The 16,683-nt window shown below is 44.3% G+C and overlaps 1 protein-coding gene across 1 annotated transcript in view; it reads right to left on the reverse strand.

Moving 5' to 3' along the window:
* Positions 1–16,683, reverse strand: part of LOC143963333 (leucine-rich repeat serine/threonine-protein kinase 1-like) — a gene marked incomplete in the record, with an annotated part of 364,270 nt that overhangs the window by 261,310 nt on the left and 86,277 nt on the right.

Below are 16,683 nucleotides of genomic sequence, written 5' to 3' on the forward strand. Positions count from 1 at the left end.
CTTTAAATGAATTGTAATACAAAAATTTGTTTGGTAAAATACAAAAGATGACGTTACGCCGAGTAAATTAATACTTAAAGCGGAGGTCCACCCTAAAGTGGACCTTCCGCTCATTGGAACCCTCCCCCCCTCCGGCGCCACAATTGGCACCTTTCAGGGGGGAGGGGGGTGCAGGTACCTGTACAGTACAGGTATCTGCACCCACTTCCGGCATAGATATCTGCAGAAGGTACACCCCTTTCCGCAGAATCTACGCCCCTTTCCTAAAGTCCCCCGCTGCCTGCTGGGAAACACATGGATCCCAGAGACAGCGGGGACCATCCTTATTGCGCAGTGCGACTCGCGCATGCGCAGTAGGGAACCGGGAAATGAAGCCGAAAGGCTCCACTTCCTGATTCCCATACCCAAGATGGCGGCGGCAGCACCCGAGAGACGATCGAGAGATCGGCTTCGGGTGCCGACATCGCGGGCGCGCTGGGCGGGTAAGTGTCACTATTTTAAAAGTCAGCAGCTGCAGTATTTGTAGCTGCTGGCTTTTAAAAAAAAAAAAAACGGCGGAACTCCCGGCGGACTCCCGCTTTAACATACTTCAAATTTAAAACATTTAATTTAAAATTTAAAACATACTTAACACTTTAAAATTGTGGAATGGCGACAAACAACGATATTTAAAAGCCTCCATAGGCGACAATTTTATATTTTTTACAGGTTACCTCTTTAAAGATACAGAGGAGGTCTGGCGCTAGTATTGTTGCTCTCGTGCTAACGTTTACGGCGATACCTCACATATGTAGTACGAACACCGTTTACATATGTGTGCATGACTTATGTATGCGTTCACTTCTGTGCGCAAGTATAAAGGGATGAGGGCACTTAAAAAAAAAATATTTCTCATTTATTAATTTTTTACACGGTTGCTTTAATTTTTTTTATCACTTTTATTCCTATCACAAGGAAATTCAGGGTGAATAAAAATCGATGATGAAAAAAAAAAAAGAAAAAGAAATAACTTTTTTTATTTCAATCAGATTTGATTTTTAATTTATTTTAATAAAATTCTTTTGGAGTAAAACATCTAAAAAGATAGTTTTCTATTTAAGATGCATTAATAATTTAATTTATTCAACATGAAATGGAGCTTAGTTATGTAGCATAAGGCTGTATATTCTGCAATATTTACATTTTTGGTAAACTCGTTCAATGAATCCAAGCTCTGCAAGCTGAGATAACATGCACTGCATTGATGCATTCACACAATTTCACAGTGACCACGAGATAAAACAAAGTTCAGGAATATTCCTTTATCACATTGTTTTGCAAATCTATGTACACTACAAACTGTATGATTGAATCGGTTCTGAAATAGCTGTTTTACTAACCTGACAGCTTATTAGTCTAAATAGGAAACCCTAATATTGTTTGCAAATATTAAAGATTCTAACTACAAGCAAGAATAAGTCCTTAAATTTAAAGAGCACCTGTCATTTCAGATGCATCGTGGCAGCACCCGTTAGTGGGCATCCACTCACCCGCTGCTGCCACGTCCCTCACCTTGTTGTGTCCCTGCCGCATCACCGTCCATCACATTAAAGTGAATGGGACTGTCGGTAAGTCAACAGCAGGTCAGAGGAGGAGTCGCTGCGGGACAGAGACGACAGTCGCTCTTTAAGACCACTGGGGCACTTTGCAGGCGCTATAATGCTAAAAATATCGCATGCAAAGTGCCCTGAAAGAGCCGCTGCTGTCTCTCCATGTAGGGAAGCCCCGAGGGCTCTCACACTAGGAGCGGTGCACTGGCAGGATGATAAAAAAAACAGCATCTTTGGAGCGGTGTATAAACTACTCCTTCACTGCTCCTGCCCATTGAAATCAATAGGGCAGCACGGCTATACCGCTGGCATAGCGCTGCTGCAGCAGCACTTTGCGGTGGTTTTAACCCTTTCCCGGCCGAACTTTACTTTCACTTTAATTGCCCACCAGGACATCTGAAACTCTCACCTATATGAGAATGATACAGTCCTAAGTCACCTGCAGTCTCCTGGGATGCAGATCACACATCCTAGAGACTTCAGGCAACTTTCACCACATTGTGCATGCGCAGTGTTTGTCACCAGAAGGACAGCTGCTAGGACACAGAAGAAACAGCTGGAACCCCGATTACATCAGAAAGAAAGATGGCGGCACGGGACCTGGTATGTAATGGAGTGGGCAGATCATGGCATTACAGCCCCGGATTCGCTGAGCGAATGAGTATGCCATTTCACCTTAACCCAGAGGCAAGGTATGTAAATCCAACACTTCATATTCTTGATAGGTGCCTGATGTACCATGTACTTGCACGAAAAGGTGTCCTGTTTTTGTTCTATTGCTTCCCGTGTGTGAAATCCCTGGTGTTCCTGCCAGTCCCTCTGCTTTCCTATGAAAAACTGACCACACTACACAGGAAAACACATCATGGTCAGTTTTCTAGCTATGCTGGGAACTCTGCCTGCTCTCCTCCATTGATCAGACTTGTCCTAACACCCCCCCCCCCCACCCCCGCACCGAGATCCACTGGGAAGACCAGTGTACTTATGTTTCCCCTCCTTGTCCTTGGATCTTATGCAGCTGAGAACAAAAGGAATGTGACCACTTATAAAAAAAAAAAAAAGGGAAAAAAAGGGAAAAGGGTATTTATGATTTTGATTTTGATTTTTATATCTATGCACAAATGTTTTTCATTTCTCTTTTAAACTGAATGGGTTGTTTTCCAAGGTTAGGGCTTACAATAACGTTAAGTGAAAAATGAACCCCGGGAGGGTGAAGTTACTCTCCATGTAATCAGAATTATCTTGCAACTAAAGTTGAACATTTTGAAAGTTATTTCACAAAAGAGATTGCATTTCCTGTAAAGCAAAATTATTCTTATGCTAAAATGCAAAGTAGCCACCTATAAAAGCCAAACAAACATTCTAAAGGCTTTAGATCAGCATTTCTCAACCTTTTTTCAGTCAAGGCACCCTTTAAAAATGATGGACAGTCTTGAGGCACCCCATTCTAAAATGTAAAAACTATTCTGATAATTTTACATAATGCAGCAACATCCACAAGGCCAAGCAGGACACCCAACGTTGGTTAGTGGTTGTATACTCGAATTTTTAACTTTTACCTACAGGAAAGCCTATAATAAGGCTTACCTGTAGGTAAAAAAAATATCTCCTAAACCTGTACGGTTTAGGAGATATTCCCCTCGGTATGCGCCGCTGACTGCAGCGGAGCACGCGCACAGGGGATTCTCGGCCTGAAAATCCGGCAGTGGCCGGCCAGCCGGCCGGAATGAAATCTCCCGCGCGCATGTGCGGGAGTGACAACATCACGGCTCCGGCCACTCACAGCGCCGGGGCCGCGATACCCGGAAGAAACGCCGAGGGAGCATGTCAGCTCCCTTGGCGTGGATCGGGCCAGATGTCGGGGCCTCGTTCTAAGGTATTTCATAATGAGCTAGTATGCGGTGCATACTAGCTCATTATGCCTTTTGCTTTGCAGGTTTAAAAAAAAAAATTGCGGGTTTACTACCGCTTTAAGCAAATACATTGCGTCTGGAAAGTATTCACAGCACTTCACTTTTTCCACATTTTTTTGTGTTACAGCCTTATTCCAAAAATAGATTCATATCATATCATAATCCCATGTACATAAGTATCACAGCCTTTGCTCAATATTTGGTGAAGCTCCTTTGGCACCAATTACAGCCTCAAGTCTTTTTGAGTATGATGCCTACAAGCTTGGCACACCTATTTTTGGGCAGTTTTTCCCATTCTTCTTTGAAGGACCTCTCAAGCTCCATCAGGTCAGATGGGGAGTATCGGTGTCGGTGCACAGCCTTTTTTCAGATCTCTCCAGAGATGTCAAATCGGGTTCAAGTCTGGGTTCTGGCTGGGTCACTCATTGACATTCACAGAGTTGTCCCGTAGTCACTCCAGTCACTCCTTTGTCATCTTGGCTGTGTGCTTAGGGTTGTGATCCTGTTGGAAGATAAACCTTTGCCCCAGTCTGACGTTCAGAGCTCTCTGGAGCAGGTTTTCATCAATGAGGTCTCTGCACATTGCTGCATTCATCTTTCTCTCGATCCTGACTAGTCTCCCAGTTCCTGCTGCTGGAAAAACATCCCCACAACATGATGCTGCCACCACCATGCTTCATTGTAGGGATGGTATTGGCCAGGTGATGAGAGGTGTCTGGTTTCCTCCAGACATGATGCTTGCCATTCAGGCCAAGGAGTTCAAATCTTTGTTTTATAAGACCAGAGAATTTGGTTTCTCATGGTCTGAGAGTCCTTCAGGTGCCTCCAGGCAGGCTTGTCATGTGCCTTTTACTGAGGAGTGGCCACCGTCTGGCCACTCTACCATACAGGCCTAAATGGTGGAGTGCTGCATAGGTGGTTGTTCTTCTGGAAGGTTCTGGAAGAGAAATGCTGGAGCTTTGTCAGAGTGATCATTGGGTTCTTGGTCACCTCCCTGACTAAGGCCCTTCCCCCCACCATCGCTCAGCTCTAGGAAAAGTCCTGGTGGTTCCAAACTTTCTATTTACGTATGATGGAGGCCAATGTGCTCATTGGGACCACCAGGACTTTTCCTAGAGCTGAGCGATTGGGGATGATGGAGGCCCAATGTGCTCATTGGGAACTTCAATGCTGCAGAAATGTTTCTGTACCCTTCCCCCGATCTGTGCCTCCATACAATCCTGTCTCGGAGGTCTACAATTCCTTGGACTTCGTGGCTTGGTTTGTGCTCTGACATGCACTGTTAACAGTGAGACCTTATATAGACAGGTGTGTGCCTTTCCAAATCCTGTCCAGTCAACTGAATTTACCACAGGTGGACTCCAATCAAGTTGTAGAAACATCTCAAGGATGATCAGTGGAAACAGGAGGCACCTGAACTAAATTTTGAGTGTCATGGCAAAGCCTAGGAATACTTATGTACATGGGATTTTTTCATTTTTTGTTTTTAAAGATTCCAAACATACGTCTTTCACGTTGTAATTATGAAGTATTTGTTTGTAGAATTTTGAAGAAAATAATGACTTGAATCAATTTTGGAATAAAACTGTAACATAACAAAATGTGGGAAAAGCAAAGCGCTGTGAATACTTTCCCGGGTGCACTGTATACTTTTGCAAACTGGTACCGACTAGTATTCCAATGTTTCTCTTCTCCCTCTGTTTTTCTCCATCACTCAGCTAGTGTGACCCCAGCACTGATGGAGAGGAGCAGGGGAGGGTCAAACAAGGATGCTATGCAGGCAACTGACATCATCCTGATCAAACCGATGATGCCATTGGTTGTAAGGGCGCACAATAAAAACCTGCGACTTTGTGTAACTAAAAAGGCAGCCTTCATCCACACACCGGCTTGAATAGAATTTTTGGGCAATGTTTAGCCATTTTGCCAAGGCACCCTGGTTGAAAAAGGCTGCTTTAGATTATTCAAAATAGTTATAATTAGATTTGTCCAGACACCAACATTCGTCTTTCAGATGCTAAGAAAATGGGTAATTTCTGAATGCCCCAAAACGGCAAGAAATAAGTGTTTCTCACGCCACGTTCTTGCATACTGCAGACAGATTCTGATAAGCTTTGCTTGTTAATTATTCAGCAAATTTCAAGTCACAGCGATATTTGAGAGTACTCCAGAGGATCAGACCACCAGCAAGGCAGTTTCTTCTAATTTTTGAAGGGCAAAGTCAACCTTAACTCCTTCAGGCCAAAGGTTTCTTATCAGCACAGAGAACCCCAAGCAGGTGGTTCTTGGTGGAGGGCTTTCAGCACTGAAAACCAGTTAGCCCTTGTACACACGGTCGGACATTCCGACGGAAAACGTCCGATCGGACCGTGTTGTCGGATAATCCGACCATGTGTGGGCTCCATCTGACTTTTTCCGTCGGAATATCCGACCGACAAAGTTTTAGAGCTGGGCTATAAAATTTTCCGACAACATGATCCGATCGGACTTTTGTCCGATGGTTTGTAGAGAATTCCGATCGGACAAAGTGCCACGCATACTCAGATCAAATTCCTAGACCGAAGCTATTGGCTACTAGCCTGAACGTAGTCCCGTCGTAACGAAATAACATCATCACGTTATGTACGATTGGATTTTCCGACAACTTTGTGTATGCAACACCAGTTTCAGACAAAATCGGTCCGACAAAATCCGACGGATTTTGTTGTCAGAATGTCCGACCGTGTGTACAAGGGCTTACAGTTGTAGTTTGTGCCCACCGGTCCCTGTTACAGAAAAAAGGGGGAATCTTGACAAGGGCATGGCATGACTATTGAAACACGAGGAGTACTTCCACTCCTAGATCTACCTGGCTTAAATTGCTGCATCCCAGTGACAAAAAATAGGAAACCCCAGGTGTCAAAATCAGCCCCTAACGCCACTTTCCAGCGGCTGTTTGAACGTCACCCCCCCCCAACAAACCACAAGGCAGTTTGCGGTCTGCTTACAACATGATGCCTGGTACACAGAGTGTATCACCTGGCTCTGTAGGAAGCCCACTTGCCATACCAGAGCATTGGCAGCGCCCATCCACAGACTAACTACACATCTCTCCTACAACGAGTTACCAACTGTACAAAACAAATGGCCACTGCTCCCACCTATAACTGGACTTTGCAGCAAGGAGCAAATGTCATACATGATGCATGTCATACAAAACCAAAGAAAATTCCCAGCTCAACTTACCGGTTTGCGTTAAAACAGGGGTTTCGTTTTCACACATTTGCAAATACATGCAATGCTGCAGAGCCACTTCACGGCACCCCAGTATCATCTGCAGTCTTAACTCAATTTGAGAGCCTCCACAATGGAAGCACATGCATTATAATAGATAGGCAGAAGGAAGGTGAGCCTGGAGGGAGCCCACTCCCCTCCTTAAAGGCACAGGGGCGCACTGGACACCCAGCATATAACACCATGGCAGCAATGTCCAGTGTGTCTCCTCACCAGTATTCCAACAGAGCAAAACAAATGGCCACTGTCTCCACCTATAACTGGCCTTTGCAGCAAGGAGCACATGGAAGGGCGACGCAGGTCAAACGAAACCAAAGAAAATTCCCAGCTCAACAAACTGACCAGCCTGCAACCAACCAAATTATCCTAACAGTATGCGTTAAAAACAACTGTCCTGCTGGCTATTAAAGGGGTGTCTTCCTGCCAGATGCCAATGAACCATGGTCTCTCCCTCCACCCCAGGAGCCTGAGACTTTTTCACTAATGATATCCTTTGTTTTATTCTTATAATACCTTATGTTCTTTGCATATGTTGTTTGATATGCTTGTTTCAATGTTGAAAGGTAGCTTTGGGCTCTTTTACTGGTGATGTTGCGTTGAGCTCCTTTCTCCTAATACTGCCAGGGTCCCTCCCATTGCGAGATGTGCCCAGTCTGGTCTTTCCGCTCTTAGGATCAACTATTACGTTACATATTGATAGTGACGTGGAGTTGGCACACATATCCTAAGCTTTCTATTCAGGTTCACTCCGAAGTACGCCTCATTCTCTCTCAGATATACCAGTCATTTTATCTAGGTTTTTTTGACCAATCGGGCAAGCTTCCATTCACACTTTTAATGGGACGTGCATCCTCAGCCTTGAAGATGTACCTCCTGCAAGCATTGGTGGTTGTTCTTCTGATTGAACATGGTACCAGAGTGAAAAAAACAGGGAGAAGCCAAGATAAAGCAGCTACTAGTTATCAACTGGAACCTAGATATAAAGCACAGCAAGGACCCCATTTAAAAGCAGAACTTTTGTCCTTGAGACTCGCTAAAATCATTTGAAGCCAAATTGGCCCCCACCCACTGTTGCAAGCGTCGTCACCTCTGCCCGGTGAAAATGCTCTCTCGTACATCCCAACCCTTAACACATCTCGAGATCCAAAGACAGGCCAACCTTAAGAAATAGCAGATGCTTTTGAGGTTTTCTATTCCTTCTTTTACAACATGTCTGGTACCAACTCTCCGACCACATCCAGACCACCTCTAAAAAAAAAAAATCTTTCCCTACATTTCCTCTTCCAATCTCTCCAAACTCGACCACCGCTGAGCACTCCCCGATTTACCAATCACACCCGTGAAATTCCAAACAGCCATCAAAAACACTAAACCAGGTAAATCCTCAGTCCCAGGGGGCTCCAAAGCTCCCCCTCCCCCCCATTTGGGCTATCACTTTGAGAAAGTCTTCAACTACTTAAAGAAGAGCTCCACCCAAAAGTGGAAGTCCCCGCTTGCTTGCACCCCCCCCCCCCCTCCACTGCCGCATTTGGCAATTTTGGGAGGGAGGGCACCTGGTTTTGACAGGTACCAGCTCCCACCTCCACATTAGATCGCCGTGGCGACCTGAGACGGAAGTTCGCCCAAATCCCCCCCCCACCCCACAGTCTTCTAGGACACATTCATATTGTGACTCGCACATGCGCAGTAGGAAACCGGATGTGAAGTTGCAAGGCTTCAAGTCTCATTTCGCTTTAGATACCTGCGCCTGCACCCTAGGCAGATTGAAGAATCGGCTCAGGTGAGGACATTGCTGGATTCCTGGACAGATAGTAAAACATTTTTTGGGGGGGAGCCTGGAGCTCCAAACTCTTGCCTTTCCCCCTGACTCCCTAAGGGCTCACAATACAGTGCTTCTACAGAAGGCAAAACACCCGTCTTCTGGCTCAAGCTACCAACCAATTTCACTGTTAAACATGAAAAAGCCCTATAACCTTTATGCAACACTTTATCTACTTAGACAGAGTGGGCCTTATGCAGTCTTACAAGGCTTGAGATAACAATCATCAAGGCCTTGAACTTGATCCACTCTGCTAAAGTTACCTCAACCCCATGTCTTCTTGTGACAGACACCAAGAAGGACTTAGATCGAGTAAATTGGAAGCAGATGGAGCTGGTCCTTCAGCGCACAGACAAGTTCTCTTTAGTAAGACGTCTACTGAAGCTGACGGAGTGCAGACTGCAGTCACCACATCTATGGACTGAAAAGCTGCAATACCCGAAACATTGGTCAGTAAGTGGCCGGCTGCAGAGGAGAGGAGGGAGCACTGACAACAGCTACATAGTTAGTCTGGTTGAAAAAAGATCATCCAGTTCAACCAATAAAAAGGGAGAAAAGAAAAAAAAAATCATACAATCCCATATACACAATCCCACAGTTGATCCAGAGGAAGGCAAAAACCCCAATAAAGCATGATCCAATTTTCTCCAGAGCTGGGAAAAATCCCTTCCTGATCCCCAGAGAAGCAATTAGATATTCCCTGGATCAACTCTACCTACAAATGCTATTCCCCATTTATATTATGTATAGCTAGGAAATAATCCAGGCCTTTTTTAAAGCAATCTACTGAGCTGGCCAGAACTACCTCTGGAGGGAGTCCATTTCACATTTTTACAGCTCTTAGCCCTTGTACACACGGTCGGACATTCCGACAACCAAATCCTTCGGATTTTGTCCGAAACTGGTGTTGCATACACAGGGTCGGACAAAGTTGTCGGAAAATCCGATTGTACATAACGTGATGACGTTATTTCGTTACGATGGGACTACGTTCAGGCTAGTAGCCAATAGCTTTGGTCTAGGAATTTGATCTGAGCATGCGTGGCACTTTGTCCGATCGGAATTCTCTACACATGATCGGACAAAGTCCGATCGGATCATGTTGTCGGAAAATTTTATAGCCCAGCTCTAAAATTTGGTTGGTCGGATATTCCAACGGAAACAGTCCGATGGAGCCCACACACGGTCGGATTATCCGACAACACGGTCCGATCGGACATTTTCCGTCAGAATGTCCGACCGTGTGTACAAGGGCTTACTGTGAAGAAACCTTTCCGTATTTGGTGATTAAATCTCTTTTCCTCTAGACGTAAAGAGTTTCCATTTAAGGTCCTCTGTGAATAACTCAACACCAAGTTCACTATATAGATATGGGCACTACCAAAACATTTTTTTGTTTTCATTTCATTCATTTTTTTGTGTTTTGTTTTTTGGGTCATTCGTAAATGAGAAAATTCGTAAATTTGAAAATTTGAAAATCTGAAAATAAGAAAATCCGAAAGAATAACTAACTAATAATAACTAACTTTTAAATTACAGGTACTGGAATTTCCTTTCAAATTTGGCTGTTAGTGAACGTAACGAGTACGAATTTATCCAAAGTTATGAAATAACGAATACCGCATCTAAACAAATAAAACAGAATTAATAATAAAAAATGTATCATTATTATTGTTGTCATTATAATTAATGTGTTACGTACCATTCGTTTAGTTACGGCATTTGTTATTTGGGATAATTCGTATCTTTGGATAAATTCATATACGATATGTTCACTAATAGCCAAATTTGAAAGGAAATTCAAATACCTATAATGTAATAGTTAGTAATAGTTAAGTTATTATTAGTTATTATATCAGATTTTCGAATTTTGGGGATTTCAAATTTTGAATTTCTGAATAAAAAAAAATTTTGTTAAATACTTCCAAATGAACGAAATTGTCGAAATTCATTAAAAAACTAATTTGGAACTAAACGAATTGCACATGTCTACACTATATGGACCACTTATGTATTTATACGTGTTGATCATTCTCCCTCTGGGTTGGCCTAGCTGGGATATGGGTGCCCTATGGTGCTCCCAGAATTCTCAGTTGTGGAGCGCTCCCTGAAGCAGGGGAGCCGGAGCTGCAGGATCACATGACCGGACTGAAGGGAAGTATACAGATCTTTTTTTACACAGGGCAAGCATGATAGGTAGCAGTGGAGTGGGGAGGGGGGGGAGGGGGAATTTTTAAGAATAGTTACGGTGAGGCAGATTTCCACTTTAACCTCTTGCCGACCAGTGCACAACAATATACGTCGGCACAATGGCACTGCTGCACAAATGGGCATACCTGTACGTCCCCTTTAAGATGTGGCATTGTGAGCGCGCGCGCCCGCGGCGTAGTCCGTGACCATACCCGCAGGTCCCGCGGACTCAATGTCCGCCGGTGTCTCACGAAGCAGCAGAACGATAGATAGATCTCTCTCTCTATAATTTATATATACATATATATATATATATATATATATATATATATATATATATATATATATATATATATATATATATAGTTTGTGGATTCTAAGTAATTTTCTATCAAAAAAAAAAAAATATACAGATATTAACCATTTGCCGACCGCTGCACGTTGATATATGTCGGCACAATGGCAGCTGTGGGCAAATGGGCATACCTGTATGTCCCCTTTAATGTACAGCGTGACCATGCCCGCCGATGTCTATGTCTATGTAAACAAGGCATTTCCCCGTTTTGCCTTGTGACAGGAGAGAGATCCACTGCTCCCTGTGATCGGGAGCAGCGATCGATGTCATGTCTTAGGTAGCCCACCCCCCCCGCAGTTAGAATCACTCTCTAGGACACACATAACCCCTTCATCAACCCCTAGTGTTTAACCCCTTCCCTGCCAGCGTCATTTACACAGTAATCAGTGCATTTTTATAGCACTGATTGTTGTATAAATGGCAATGGTCCCAAAATAGTGTCAAAAGTGTCGAATGTCGCAGTGACGATAAAAATCGCAGATCGCTGCCATTACCAATAAAAAATAATAATAACAAAAATGCCATAAAACTATCCCTTATTTTGTAGACGCTAAAACTTTTGCACAAACCAAGCAATATATAGAGTAGGAGAATACATGTCCGCCTAAACTGAGGAATACATTTTTTTATATATATATATATATATATATATATATATTTTTTTTTTTTTTTTTTTTTTTGGGGGGGGGATATTTATTATAGGAAAAAGATAAAAATATTGTTTTTTTTTTTTTAAATTGACGCTCTTTGTTTGTTTATAGCGCAAAAAATAAAAGCAGCAGAGGTGATCAAATACCACCAAAAGAAAGCTCTATTTGTGGGGAAAAAAAAAGGATGTCAATTTTGTTTGGGCGCAACGTCGCACGACTGCGCAATTGGCAGTTAAAGCGACGCAGTGCCAAATCTCAAAAAGCGCTCTGGTGAGGAAGGGGGCAAATCGTTCTGGGCTGAAGTGGTTAACTTGTAAGCAACACAAGGCTTAGGCATGAAGGGGTTAAACTTCCTCAATAATACTGTATAATGAGGTGCGGGCTTCTCTCTCTCTCCTTTCTTTTGTCTCACATAAAATAGTTATGGTGAGGCAGATTTCCACTTTAAATACATATATTTTTATTTTATGTTTTAATTGGGAAGAGAGAGAGTGACTACAAGATCAACACAAAGTCCAAAGTTTAATTTAAAGATTTTTTCCCCCTCTTTGTCCTTACATCACAACACGCCTGGGTAAAAATCTTTTTGCAGCAAAATGTATTAGATATGAGTAGATAAGACCGGGTCGGGATGGAGCAGCTGATAATTAGTAGGATGGTGCTGCTTGGAATCACTAACATGCTGGATGACGCTGTGCAGGCTTGTGCCAGCTTGACTCTTGTGCAATACTCTCGCTTCCCAGGAACTGATAGGGAGATCAGCATTTTTTTTTTTATTGATTTAATTAAAAAAAATTTTACACTTTTATTTTTTTAAATTTTTTTTTATGTGAAACTGGATCTGAAGCGGCTTCTGCATCAACAGCTAATTATAATTCAAGAAGGTCGGAGGAGCCCATAAAAGAGTCTGTTGATGTCATGAGATATTCACTTTCAATACATTTTTATTTAACCACTTCAATACCGGGGGGCACTTAAACACCTTCTTGCCCAGACCAATTTTGAGCTTTCAGCGCTGTCGCACTTTGAATGACAATTGCGCGGTCATGCTACACTGTACTTAAATGAAATTTTTATAATTTTTTTCCCACAAATAGAGCTTTCTTTTGGTGGTATTTGATCACCTCTACGGTTTTTATTTTTTTGCTAAACAAATAAAAAAAGATTGAAAATTTTTGAAAAAAAAAATGTTTTTTTTGTTTCAGTTTCAAAACTTTGTAAATAAGCATGTTTTCTCCTTCACTGATGGGCACTGATGGGGCTGCACTTACGGGCACTGATAAGGCAGCACTGATGGGCACTGATATGTGGCACTGATAGGTGGCACTGATGGGCACTGATAGGTGGCACTGATGGGCGACATGGATGGGCACTGATAGGTGGCACAAATTGGCACTGATAGCTGGCACAGATTGGCATGGATGGGCATGGATAGGCGGCACAGATGGGCATGGATAGGCGGCACAGATGGGCATGGATAGGCGGCACGGATGGGCATGGATAGGTGGCACGGATGGGCACAGATAGGTGGCACAGATGGGCACAGATAGGTGGCACAGATGGGCACAGATAGGTGGCACAGATGGGCACAGATAGGTGGCACAGATGGGCACAGATAGGCGGCATTGCATTGTATTATGTTGCACTGATGGATGCCAATCGTTGCAAAACAATGCATGCCAATCAGTGATGCCCATTGTGGGCACTGATTGGCATCCATTGTGGGCACTGACTGGCATCCCTGGTGGTCTAGGGTGGAATACCTGGTGCTGGGCATCCCTGGTGGTCTGGTGGCGACCCTGGTGGTCCAGTGTGGGCATCCTCATGGGGGGGGCTGCACTGATAATCGATCAGCACAGACCCCCCCTGTCAGAGGAGCAACCGATCGGCTCTCCTCTACTCACGTGTGACAGACACGAGTGAGGAAAAGACAATCAACGGCTCTTCCTATTTACACTGTGATCAGCCATGATTGGATACGGCTGATCACGTGGTAAAGAGTCTCCTTTGGAGACTCTTTACCGAGATCGTAGTTGCGGGGTGTCAGAATGACACCCCACACAACGATCGCCGTGATGCGCGCCCCCTGGCGGCTTAACATCCTGATCACGTCATATGAGGTCCGGTCAGGATATTAAAACCACTTTGCCACCGTCATTTTGCTATATGGTTAAATTATCATGGAGGTATAAAACAAAAGCGCAATAAACTGTTTGAAGTAGCCATGCAGGTGTAATGCCGCATACACACAACCGGTTTTCCCGTCGGAATAAACGCCAAAAGGTTTTTCCCAACGGCGTTCCGCTGCAACCGTCGTGCGTACACACGATCACACCAAAGTCCGATCGTTAAGAATGTGGTGACATACAGCACGTACAACGGGACTAGAAAAAGGAAGTTCAATAGTCAGTAGCTTCCGTCTCATACTTGCATGCGTCATTTTTGGTCCGTCGGGAAAAGCATACAGACTAATGGTTTTCCCGATAGGAATTGGTTCCGTCGGAAATATTTAAAACATGTTCTATTTCTAGGTCCATCAGAATTTTCCTTAAAAAATAAGTCCAATGAGGCATATACACGATCGGAATATACGATGAAAAGCTTCCGTCTGACTTTTTCTGTCAGACATTCCGCTCGTGTGTACGCGGCATTAGGCAGCAGGAACATAGCCGCCCAGAATATAAAAACATCCAATAGTATAAATAGCATGGTAATAAGCAAAATATGTAGCCTGCAAAGTAGAGTAGGTATCAACGAGCCAGGCAATTTTGCAGCAGCCGGTACAACAATAAGCAGATCGGCAGAATGTGAAGTCTGAACAAACAACATGACCTGCAACAAGCTGAAGGGATTCTTATGCCGCGTACACATGATCAAACAATCCGGTGGAAAAGTCCGGCAAACTCAAGTCCGCCAAACAATCCCCCCGTGTGTAGCCTCCGGCATACTTTTTTGACCCGAAAGTACGGCGGACTTAGAATGCCGTGTTGCACTCCAATCTTCCCGCCGGACTCGCATTTCGGCGGACAATCCGGCCGTGTGTATGCCAGTCCACCGTACTTTTGAAATTTCCCACCCGGAGAAAAGTCCGCTCATTTCGAGCGGGTCTCCAGGTAGGCGGGGCCCGCGAAGGAGACGTCGCTGGCCCCGCCGCCTGGTATGGACTTAAAGGGGAACCCCAACGCTGAAAAAAATCGGCGTGGGGGTTCCCCCCCCAAGTCCACAACAGACCCTTGTCCGAGCACGCTACCCGGCTGGCCAGGAAAGGGGGGGCGAGCGAGTGCCCCCCCCCTCCTGAGCCGTACCAGGCCGCGTGCCCTCAACATGGGGGGTGCCTTGGGGAAGGGGGGGCCGCGCGGCCCCCCCCACCCCAAAGCACCTTGTCCCCATGTTGATGAGGACAAGGGCCTCTTCCCGACAACCCTGGCCGTTGGTTGTCGGGGTCTGCGGGCGGGGGGCTTATCGGAATCCGGGAGCCCCCGGATACCGGCCCCCCCACCCTATGTGAATGAGTATGGGGTACAATGTACCCCTACCCATTCACCTGTAAAAGAGCTACAAGAAGATAGCGGAGGAGTCCGGCGAGAAGACCCCTGAAGACGGAAACCCCCGGAGCTGTGCAATAAAGTATTTTATCTCGTGTGTTGTGTTTTTTTTTGTACTTTTATTTTACAGGTGAATGGGTAGCGGTACATTGATCCCAGTTGAAGTCCATTTGTGACGTAACGCGTAGGAAACCGGAAGTGACGTTCGTACCGTCCACCGATCTGTTAAGCTGTGTGTGCCTGTCTATTCGCTCCTGTTTGTGAGTATTTTTAATTTTTACAAATAAATCGCTTGTTTTAAATTACTACACCATGGAGGATATATCTTTCACTTGTTATTTTGAGCACTGCTTTGTCGGCCAAAACTGCAAGGAAGAGCGGCACTGTCAGAAGTCCCAGCCACAGCCTATTTGACCCCCCGGAATTCCCTCTGCAAATTTGTTGTCTTGCTGTATACCTTGCAGCTGTGAGGTAATTATTTAGGAATACCAGCACTGACACGGGACACCGTTGGAGGAGAGTTATCTTGGCACATTGCACTTTATGTTTGGTTGTGAAATCACACTCTAAAGTTGCACGATTGGACTGTGTATGGGACACTTTATCGATCCACATTTTTGCTGCTATTTTGCTGCTATTCCGTTCCCTTTTTTTTTTATCAAGGAATATACTATTACTTCTCTCTGTTTTTTTGCAAGTTTTAGATCACTGTTTCTAAAGCATTTATAGAATCTTTTTTAGATCATTTTATCACATCAATTTATTGGTACATATTTGTTTGTAGTTTCATCACAGATGCTTTACCTTTTTTTTATATATACACATTGCAATATTAATCAATTATATGCACTTTTATAGCTTTAGACACATCTTTGCCTATTTTTAGACACTGGAGTGATGCAATAGCTGCCCTAGCGTCAGTTTTCGTCCATTGGACTAGCATACACAAACTGATTTTTCGACTTGAGTCCATCGGAAAGACTTGAAACATGTTTTATTTCTAGGTACGTCTGACTTTTGGGGAAAAAAAAAGTCAGCTGGAGCCTCCCACACACGATCGTATTATCCAACAGATTCATTCCATCGGACCTAGTCCACCGGTTGTGTGTAGGCCCCTTTCATGCCAATGGACCGAAAAACTGACAGGCAGACTCGATCGGACCACCCATTGTTCTCTATGGGGTGGCGGATGTCAGCGGACATTGGTTCATACCCAGACTTATCTAGGGTAGACGGGTCACTTTTTTGGGGGGAGCCACACCTCCTAACCTTTGACCTTCGTGGAGGTCCCTAGTCCAATCCCTAAGTCCTGGCCTTGTTCTTCAAGGGAAAACCCTAACATTCGATAA

The sequence above is a fragment of the Lithobates pipiens genome, unplaced genomic scaffold (genome assembly GCF_037356315.1).
Source record: "Lithobates pipiens isolate NorthernLeopardFrog02 unplaced genomic scaffold, aLitPip1_a1.2 Scaffold_8, whole genome shotgun sequence".
Taxonomy (NCBI): Eukaryota; Metazoa; Chordata; class Amphibia; order Anura; family Ranidae; genus Lithobates; species Lithobates pipiens.